Genomic DNA, 11,231 nt, shown 5'->3' on the forward strand with positions numbered 1-11,231 from the left:
GAAACAAGCCAGTATCAAGTAGTTCACACAACATGTTTCAATGGGAAGATAAATCTTAAACTAAAATTTTACTCCTTATCAAGAATTTGAACTTAACGCTGCAGTAATAACTAAAAGCTTTCTCTTTTTTTCTTTTCTTTTCTTCTTTGTTTTTGGTGGTGAAATAAAGACTGTGGTCTGGTAAGTGAAGCATCCACGCCCACTCTGTGTATTGGCCATTTTTCTCATTTATGTCTTCCTTAAAGATGCAGTACTTGATGCTTGGATATGCTGGTACTTCTTGGAGGATTTCATTTGAACTCCACCCCAGAACATGACTCAGTCCTATGTGGAAGCGACTTTTCTTAATTATGCCATGATTACCTGGGGCAGTGTGGGATGAAGAGTTTGTCTTTTGGCTTACCTAGGTTTATGGCCATTTAATTTTATTCCTTCTTATCATTCTCATAGGGTGCTATACTAATATTTCCTATTCTAGGTCACAAATGGTCTGAGCCGCACATCCAGTTTTACTCCACAGTGAAGGAAATTAAGTCTCAGGCTTCACAGAGCTTTAAGAATCATGACCACTGCTTAGAATTTTGTTGGTGTCAAACAGTCTCACCTAATGTCACCTGCCTGTAGCAGTCACCCTTCTCCAGCTGTCCCTTAATTATCTTAGGTTCACAGCTCACATTGCCTGATTGTAGGATCCAGAGACAACTTGAGAGAACAGGAGGGTGATCATAGATTTGATGTGAGAAATAACCTTTTTTCATATGTGCCCCCTGTCTCCAATTCCAACACCCAGATCTCCAGTCAGTTCTACGAATCACATGAATGGTGGAAATTGATGAGAGGTTTTTATTTTCTGTCTAAAGTGATGCCTAGTAGCAGAGACACATTCCATGGATGCAAGAATCCAAGAGTAGAGGAGACTTCATGAATATAATCACCCCCAAATCAACAAAGTCCTAGGAAGGGCTTTGGAATTGTACAAACCAGGGCAATTTTATCTAGAACTCAAGGAATAAGGAGACCCCAGTTACCATCTGCATGATGCATGCTAGCACAATAAGGTATTTAAATATTATTTATTTTTATTCTTTTAAAAGATTTTATTTATTTATTTAAGATAGAGAGCGAGCATGAGTGGGGAGGGCCAGAGGGAGAAGAAGAGGGAGAAAGACTCCAAAGCAGACTGTGCTGAGTCTTAATCCCAGGACTGGGAGATCATGATTTGAGCTGAAACCAAGAGTTAGACACTCAGCCAACCGCACCACCCAGGCACCCCATGTAAGTAAGTATTATTATCAAAACCTCTATCATGGTTGTTGGTGTTAGTTGAAAGTTCAGATCAATAAAATCATTATTCCAAATGTGATCTTTGCCCTCTTGATAGACAAGTCCAGATGCTAGAAAGCCAGTCTGGAGGACTTGGAAAAATTAGATTTGGGTCATCTTCCTGATCTCTCTAAATTTAATTCTGGTCATTCTTTCTTTCCCCCCCCCCTTTTCCTACTCCAATCTGTACTTCAAAGTTACACGAAGCCAAATGACCTTTTCTGACAGAGGTGGGACTACTCATTAAGGGGAGGCTGCTGGTTGGACAGCCATGGTGGAGTACAAGTATATACAAGCACATGTTGCCATGTCTTTGATATCAGATGGGCAGTTTCCCAAATTATGGTCAACATAGTCCAAATATTCCAGGAAATCTGCAGTGCCAACACTGAAGGTGTGTTGTCTCTTCAGAATGTGTAAGCACAAATCTGGGAGCAAAGGGTCTGCTACATGTTTGTTTTTGGGCAACTGTACAGTGAAAGTAGTTTTAAATAGAAAGGGGGTTCTGAGTTTAATTTCTCAATGAAAGGAAAGCTTTTTGCTTCTTGCTCTGACCTACTTAAACTCCACCAAAGAGACACTGCTGGACAAACAAGAACTTTCCTTGTCTGCTGTTGAGATGCCAGAAAAATGATGAGACGAGCACACCAGGTCCATTTATAAAATAAAACTGTTTTAAGCCACAACTAGCAGCATTCCAATTCACATTTTTCCAGACTCCATGTCTTTGTGTAATATTTCAAGAAACATCTTTATAATGGGTGAAAAATTTCTCTGAACTCTGAAGTTTCAGGTGTTTTATCATTTGGTACTGTATTTAAGATATAAATAGAGAGGAAGTTAATATATGTGTGGGAATTATTGGTTTATTTGAATACCGTGTTAAGAAATCTTTTGAGATGTGTAAAGTTGTGACTGTAAATATGTTGTTTTTAGAGCTGGGTATGTCATTGAATATCTTAGAATGATATTCTTAGAATAATTTGAAATAGAATTTCCTGTAGTGATACATTTATTCTACCTGCCTTTCCTGTGCTACCAGGTATGAAAATAAGGACAGAGTAATACATACTAAGATAGACAAAGTGAATACATATGAAAAAGAAAAAAAATATGTTTTTTTTACTAATGAGGCAACAACTGAGAAAAAGTTGGCAGAATGTGTTGATGAATCTCACGTGTTTTTTGAATCTTTGTGGAATCTCTGGGTTTATAGTCTTAAATTTTGCTGGTGAACAAATTTGAACTGGCTCATCCAGTATAAATTATTGTAATCGTCTCTGTTTTCTCTAGTATCTCCCACAGTTTAAAAAAATTTCTGATGTTAAAATATTATTTCAATGATAATTTAACAAAGCATCTAATATTTATTGCATGCACCCATGTGATAGGCATGTGCTAAATCCTTCAGTGGAACATTTTTGAGAGAGATAGATTGAGCGCATATGTGAACAGGGGTAAGGGCGGGGGGGGGAGTGGAGAGAGAGAGAGAGAGAGAGAGAATCTTAAATAGGCTCCACGCCCAGCACGGAGGCTAATCTAGGGGTCATCAATCTCATAACCCTGAGATCATGACCTGACCCAAAATCAAGTGTTGGATGCTTAATTGACTATGCCACCCAGGTGTCCCATTGCATCATTTCTTTTAATCCCCAAAACAATTCCATGCAGTAGTAGTATTAATCCTATTTTGCAGATGAAATAATTCAGGTTCTGTGGGGTTGGAAACTTGAATATAAGGCTAGTGAGTTATGGAAGTGAGATATAACAATAATTGCTAAAATTTATATAGCAAGTAGTGTAACACACTGAATCTTCATATCAACCCAACAAGGTGGAAGAGAAGAGTAACAGAGAAAAAGTAGGGAAGCCAGAATTTGAACCTTGTCAATTTGACTCCAACTCTTGAGTGTAACTATGAGAATTAAGTTACAAAGGTGTGCTGTCGGTAGCCACTAGCTTTTTTTATTTTTGTCATAATTCAAATTTAGATTAACCTTTTTTAAAAAGTTTGGCTTTTTAGTCACATTAACTACATTCAAGTGCTCACTAGCTAGTGGCTACCATATTGGACAGCACGGTATACTTCCATCATTGCAGAAAGTTCTGTGGAACAATGCTGTTGATAGACTCTGTACAAATGTTTTCCTAGTGATGTTTTAATAAAATAATGTGGACTCCATGAAGAGATTTGGGAAACACTTAAATGTTATTACCAGTGCCAAACTAATCATCGTTTGGGGTAGATTAATTTTACTGATGGTTACTAATTAATTTTATTTTTATTCTTCTTGTCATAAATTTGATGGGAGAAAAGTTTCTGATCTTGTCCCTAAAACTTGGAAATTTTGGATTCTTATTTTAGATCTGTGATTCCCCTTTCATGGATTATATAACTCCTGATAATTTTCCATTTGGGAATATCAAGTTGGCAAAAATAATTTCAAGGAGGCAAGAAGTGCAAGACAATATTAAAAAATCCACTCTAAAAATTGAAATCCTTCCAATAAATAAATTTGCAGGGTTTTGTTTTTGTTTTTGTTTTTGCCAAGAAGAATAATGCTGTTTAAATGAACCATCACATTCTGTTTAGTGATTTGAAACTATCTTGCCTTTTCTGAATGGCATATGTTGCTCTAGTTTAAAGCCATTTCAAGAATAAAATAATCAAGAAGGAATGTTCTTACTTAGAATGACTATCTTTGTATATTTATCTATATCTATGATGGGTTCCTTTCTGCATTTCTTATCTTTAAAGTAATTAAATAAAAGGATAAATGCAACTTACTGCCTACCTACTGACATTCTAGGTACCTGTTGGATTCATTCCAATTTATGAAGGTGTTTTGAATGATAATTTCAGAATTGATTGGATGCATTTCAGATGGAGATCTGTTTCTATGGAAACATATTGGGTTTGCAGACTGAAAGACTATTGTAAATAGCATTAACCAAAATTGCATATGCACAGGATGACTCCACTCCTTCCCCAGAAAATTCATTAAAGGAAAAATAAAGGCTAGAGGAGGCCAAACCTAATCCCAGTTGCCTGTAATAATTATCTGGTCAACACCAGTCACCAGCCTTAGAAATAGTCAATTTCATAGCTAAAATGTGCTCTCTGAGGGGAGGGAGCTCCTTATCAGGCCAGTACCAGAGTCCCAGTACAAACTAGGTTAGGAAGTCTACTGGTAGGTTTATCTGTGGGAACATCTTGCCAGAAGGCATGAGCTAAACACATGTGTCAAAGGTGAACCTAAGATCTGGGGCAGGGAGTGAATAGCTCAGGCAGGAGAGCAAAAACAGACTGAGGAGGAGTAGACTCGGTATGGAAAAGCCACTGGGGAGCAAAAAAGAAAAATAGGACAATTTGGGACTGGAGTGATGTGTAGAGAATTTCTAAGGAAGATGGTGCTGTGCAATTGGAGATTTTTTTCAAACAAATTCCTTTTTTTTTTTTTTTAAAGATTTTATTTATTTTTTTGACAGAGAGATCACAAGTAGGCAGAGAGGCAGGCACGGGAGCGGGGAAGCAGGGTCCCTGCTGAGCAGAGAGCCCGATGCAGGGCTCAATCCCAGGACCCTGAGATCATGACCTGAGTCGAAGGCAGAGGCTTTAACCCACTGAGGCACCCAGGCGCCCCCGCAATTGGAGATTTTAAAGAAAGAACTGTGTGAACTATAACTCAGAATGGAATTTTCCTGCCTGGTCAGTATTAAGAGATAATTCTCCATGGGTCTCTTAAGTTTCTGTACATCTTCTAAGCAGAGGGCACCAACTAATTTTATTTCAGATTACCTTTTCAAGGACGTTGGTATAGTGAACAGCCTTGGATGACTGAGATAATGTCTCTACCTAGAACAAGGTCAAGTCTGTTTATTCTTCAGTATAATAAATACGTCTCCCTCCAGGGTATAATCTGACTAGGCTTACTGCCCATTATAAAAGATTTCAGTTTCCAAAGCTTTCTGGAATCATGCCCCCATTACATGTGTATAATCACCCAGCCTTCTTCATATCACCCTATGGTAACTTGGGCTCAGGGTACCAGCACAAATGCTGATACTGTCCATATAGCTATGATTAGTAAACTATCCTTTGTTTCTGACCCAGGAATCTTGTGTCTTTTGTCTGCATCTATGAATCTATGGTAGCCTATTTGGTAGCTTGTATTAGGGTAGAATTAGGGTAAAATTCACAGTTCTCAACAGTTAGTATGGTTTGGAAATGATTTTCATCTCTCTTAGCTGAACTCTGAAGTATACAAGATAATATGGCCACCTAACATGCCAACAGACAGACTTCAGCTTCTCCATGCTCTCTTACTGTAAGGAAAGTACTGGGGTAAGTAGAGCTGCTGAACCTTTTCATTAGGTTTCTGGTATCTCTTGCTGCCTGTTTCCCAATGTCTTTGGTATAAAGGCTAGACAGATATAATCTGTAATTATACATATGTGTTGGCTTGCACTGTTTTGAATTCAGTAATAGCGCCTAGGTTAAGATTATTTTTTAATCATGTCCATATACTTATGCAGAAGCACTTTTTTAAAAAAGATTTTATTTATTTATTTGGCAGACAGAGATCTCAAGTAGGCAGAGAGGCAGGCAGAGAGAGAGGAAGAAGCAGGCTCCCTGCCGAGCAGTGAGCCCCATGCGGGGCTAGATCCCAGGACCCTGGGATCATGACCTGAGCTGAAAGCAGAGGCTTTAACCCACTGAGCCACCCAGGCTCCCCCAGAAGCACTGTTTAATTATTTTGTCATTTTGTTCAGATGTTTTAATTTTGATCATCAGTGACCTCTATTATCTCACATGGATACCAGCACTTACTTTGAATTAGGTTTGGGTTTTTCCACTCTTCATTGGATTTGGCTCCTGTGAAGTGCTATTCAATACATATCACATGGCTTGCCTTGGTGTGACCTTGTGTTTGATGAGCCCCTCCCAGGAGATTGTCATGACACAACTAATATTCAAGATATGGATAAGATACTTATGTGACAACTGAGAAAGATGAGAATTTTAATTATAAAGTCAAAACTCTCTAAGTAACAGGAAAGAAACATTATTAGAATCTAAAATTATTTTCCATTTTGTACTCTTGCAGAGGATCAAAAAAATAATGTGACTTACAGTTTGCTACTAGCAGATACAAGATGCTTTTGAGAATCTTTCAACCTTCGTTTTGACTTGTTTTGCCATTGTAAGAACTCCGAAACACTTGATCCAGGATTCTTCCAGATCATTGCCTCCCCTACCTCACTCCATTACAGCTTCACACAATGTCTAAATTTCTGGGAACAAAACCCAACAAGATATGTGTAAAAGTTTCAACAAAATGGAAATTGTAAAAGCCAACTTCCCACTCAACACCTACCTTGAGATTTATTTTCTGTTTTCTTCACATTCAAGCTCCTGTGTAACAATGTGACCTTTTTAAAAATACACAAATTAGTAGTTTTAATTTGCAATTTCATTCACACTACAGAACTATGAGAATTCTAATGGCATTGGCAATTAGCTTGCCCATTTGTGCCCAATTTTGCTAATGTATAATGAGTGGTATAGAAAAGAGCATAGGTAAATAGGAAACATGACCTATAATTTGTAATTACACATATGTGTTGGCTTGTACTGAATTTATATTTAGAAACAGTGCCTAGCTTTTAACCCTTTGAGTTGGGTTTTTGTGCAAAAGAAGTATTTAATTATTTTAGAGATTTTCCTGTTTTTATGGGTGAATTTGTATCACTATTCAGTGTCCATCTATTCTTCCTGAGTTCTGGGAATATAGTAAAACTTGCATGTTATATTTTCCCTATTGATAATGAAGTAGAATATAAGCAAAGAAAGAAGACATCTACATATTTATTAGCCAAATGAAAAAATACAATGCAACCACTAGGATTTTCAGCTCATAGGTATTACAATAAAATTTGGTTTGCTTTTATTTCAAGTTATTGTTTTCCACTTTTTTCTTCTGAGAGTACAGATGAAGCAGTTACAACAATTTCTAAAAATCTGGCAATACTATTATAAGAAATCCATATAGTACCTAATTTAAAATAAAAGGAACTTTGCTCTTACTCTCAATTCTCTCATGTTTCTCATCAGCTGGTGGAAGAGTTCCCAGCCCTGATTCTTCATGCCCCCAAATACGAGTTTAAGATGCCACAAGAGGCTGTCTTATTCAGTTTGGGTTGCTATAACAAATTACCATAGACTGCCCGTCTTATAAACAACAGAAATCTATTTCTCTGGGAAGTTCAAGATCAAGCAGTGGGCAGACTCCGTGTCTAGTGAAGACTAGATTCCTGGTTCACAGAAGAGTGTTTGTTTGCTGTGTCTTCATGTGGTGGAAGAGACAAGACAGCTCCCAGGGTTCTATTTTATAAGGACACTGATCCTAGCTATGGGCTCCATGTGGCCCTGAAAGGCCCAACCTTCTAACACCATCATATTTAGGATTAGGATTTCAACATATGAATTTCTGGAGGGACACAAACATTCAGTCCATAGCAGAGTCCATCTGGTTTATACATAAAGTTTAAAGGAAGTCCTTTTTTCTACCAGGGAATATTGTATATCTCGCAGCAAATATCTAATCCAGAGAGACTAAATTACATCCATTTTGCTTTATAATGGCCATTAGGTAAAAACTGCCAGAAATACTTGAGTCCATTTTTGATAGAATATAACATTTTGGTGGTCTCTCATTTCCATGCCAACCTAAAGACTGTACAGGTTTTCCTCAGAAAAAGACCTTTATAGAAAGCTCTGAAATGTCTCATGACCAGATCTTTTCTGAGAAAAAGATATCCCAAAGATGGTAGGAAATGATATCCTAAAGACATTTTAGTAAACTTTTCCAGAAGACTTCCATAGTGTTTGGTAAATCACAATATTAGAGACTTTGGATGTAACTGAGACCCTGACAATTTTAGGGCTGGTTGTTGATTCTACCACTTGTAAATCTGGTTGTCGCACCTCATCTAAGAGTATTAAACATTTTTTTTAAAAGTTACCTAACAACTTTAAGATGATGTGAAGTAGGAGCACACATTAAAAAAAAAATCACTTAAAGGTCAGCATCAAAAGCTGCTTCCCTGGTATTCTGCTGATAAATTCACATGGGGACCCTGCCATTAGTTGTCACTTATTGTCAAGGCTCACTCTCATTGTCACTGATGGACATCAACTCCTTTTTTTCTATGTGTAGTTACTAGAAGGAAATCTCCCTTGGTATGCACTTTTCTTAAGATCCAGTATAAGGGGGCAGATAACAGTACTGACATGTGGGGAGAAATAACGAGTATACAAGAATGTCAAGTAAAAAGCAGCAGACATGAATTTCTTGAAGAATATTTTTGCAATTATGTTCATCCAAGAATATGTGCTGATTTAACTCAGATTTAAATATATACTGAGAACAAATCTGCATAGTTAAGAATTAAATTATAAATCAACAATTTCTTGCCTGTTTTAGACAGTTCTTAAATAGCAGCTTTATAATCTTATTTTTCTCTGTAAGCATATAGGATAAATCAAAATATAAAAATTTAAGCAACAAATCATATTTACACTACATATTATTACTCACTCTGAGGATAAATAATTAGAAACAAAATATTACATACACATCATAGAAAATCCTTTTTGCCTAAGGCAATAAGTATTTTATTTGAATACTTGGGAGGATGTTATAAAGAATCTTATGAATTTGACTTCGGGCAATTTGTCATCCATCAATTAGCTTCTGGTTGTCTTATTTATGCCCTGTATTTTATTGCATTCGTATAGATTCTGATACTTTGTTATTTCCATTCTCCCTCTCTATTTTATTACTTGGTTTTGCTTTAGCTCTTATAAAATCTCTCTGCAGGTCTTCTTAATTTATTACGGATGATAGTTTTCAGAACACAAGAGGCAGAGAATGAAACAGACTGAGCATAATTTGAAGTCAGACAGAATCAGCCTGAATCTCAGCTTGACCACTTACAGTCAGTGAGGGCTTGGGCAGGGAACTTAATTGATCAGAGCCTCAATTTCTTTATATTATAGTATTAGGACAATGACAATTATCTTCCACAATTGTTAGGAGATTCCAGATAACATGGATAAAGCATGGTGGTAGCTCTTACGTGGTGGCTCGTGGTATCAGGCTAGCCCTCTTTGGCGTGCACTGGTTAACAATATCAGGAAATACCTGGTTTGAAGGATGGGTTCAATAGTTCAAAGACTACCCCAGACCGGATTCTGATTTTGGTTGTTTTTAGAGTAACCACTCATCCTGATTTACTTGGTACCGGGGCAGGTGGGTGGTTCCCAGGACACCAGACTTTCAGTGCTAAAACTGAGAAAGTCCTGGGCAACTGTAAACTGTTGGTCATCCTAGATGTTTGTTTAGGTATAAGTGAAGATGCAATGTGAATGCTTTGCAAAGACAGTTTGTGTGCGTGTGCAACAGAAACCTAATCCTAGAGGCTTTATATACAACACAAAGAGCCATTCAAACTGAGTGTCATGGAAAGTGTGCTTTACTGCCCTCTGTCTATTGCAGGAAAAAAGTCCATGCACCTTGAGGGAAGGCTCTCCATCTAGTAGTCTAACTTTAGGACAACACTGACCAGGAATGAAATGCAGCTGCAAGCAATTGATTGGCAACCACTGGTGCAGTTAGCTCATAATTAAAACTTTGAAGCATGATTTATCTTAATTCATGCCCTCTAACTTTGGGGTACAATTCTTCAGTTTTTACTAGTTATTGAAGAATGAAGTGATTTGTTATTTTATTGTTGACATACATTTTGACATATAATTTTTACTAAAGTATAATTAACATACAATATTATATCAGTTTCAGGTGTACAATATATTGATTTAACAATTTCATGCATTATTCAGTGTTCACCATGATAAGTGTAGTCACCACACAACATCATTACAGTATTATTGACTCTATTTGTCAGAATTACTCTACTGAGGTGGAGGCTATCATTAACCAGCTGGTCAGCATGCCAACATACCTCTTACACTTATTCTCTCTGGGCTTCTATTTCCACACCAAACTCTGTGGCTCTGGGGGGTGTGGACCACTTCTTCCTGGAGTGGGCGGAGAAGAGTGAGGGTGCTGAGTGTCTCTTAAAAATGCAAAACCAGCCCAGTGACTACTCCCTCCTACAGCATGGGCAGAAGCCATCCCAGAATGGGTGGGGTAAAATCCTAGATGCTATGGAACTGCCACCACTCTGGAGAAGAACATGAACCAGGCCCTTTTGGATCTGCATGCCATGGGTTCTGCTGCCAGAGATGACCATCTCTGTGGATTCCTGGAGAACCACTTCCTGGATGAGGAGGTGAAATTTTTTTTTTTTAAAGATTTTATTTATTTATTTGAAAGACAATCACAAGTAGGCAGAGAGGCAGGCAGAGAGAGAGGAGGAAGCAGCCTCCTGCTGAGCAGAGAGCCTGATGCGGGGCTCGATCCCAGGACCCTGGGAATTATGACCTGAATCGAAGGCAGAGGCTTTAACCCACTGAGCCACCCGGGCGCCACAAGGAGGTGAAACTTATCAAGAGGACGATGACCACCTGACTCACCTCCACAGGCTACCTTGCCCTCAGGCTGGGATGGGTGTGTATCTCTCTAAAAGACTCACCCTCAAACATGACTAGGAACCTGTGGAGCCCAGCGGCCTTTGAGGAACCCTTCTGGCATCTCCCTTGGTGCCAGGGCTTCTGCCTGGACCTCCTCCCAAGCCACTAGGCAGCTTTCTAACCACCCTGGAGCCCTCTCCCAAGCCGTGGACAGAAACAATAAAGCTTTTTGCAGGAAAAAAATGGTTTTGTTGTTTTAAGTATGAAAATCCTACACTTGAACCACCTGAACCTTTATCTGTTACGTAAT

General features: G+C 38.2%; 1 pseudogene; it reads left to right on the forward strand.

Annotated features, from left to right (window-relative positions):
- The first annotated feature begins 10,236 nt into the window (after positions 1–10,236).
- On the forward strand, positions 10,237–10,999 carry LOC111152474 (annotated as a pseudogene).
- Positions 11,000–11,231: the final 232 nt, after the last annotated feature.

Source organism: Enhydra lutris, unplaced genomic scaffold (genome assembly GCF_002288905.1).
Source record: "Enhydra lutris kenyoni isolate GAN:26980312 unplaced genomic scaffold, ASM228890v2 scaffoldscaffold28, whole genome shotgun sequence".
Classification (NCBI taxonomy): domain Eukaryota; kingdom Metazoa; phylum Chordata; class Mammalia; order Carnivora; family Mustelidae; genus Enhydra; species Enhydra lutris.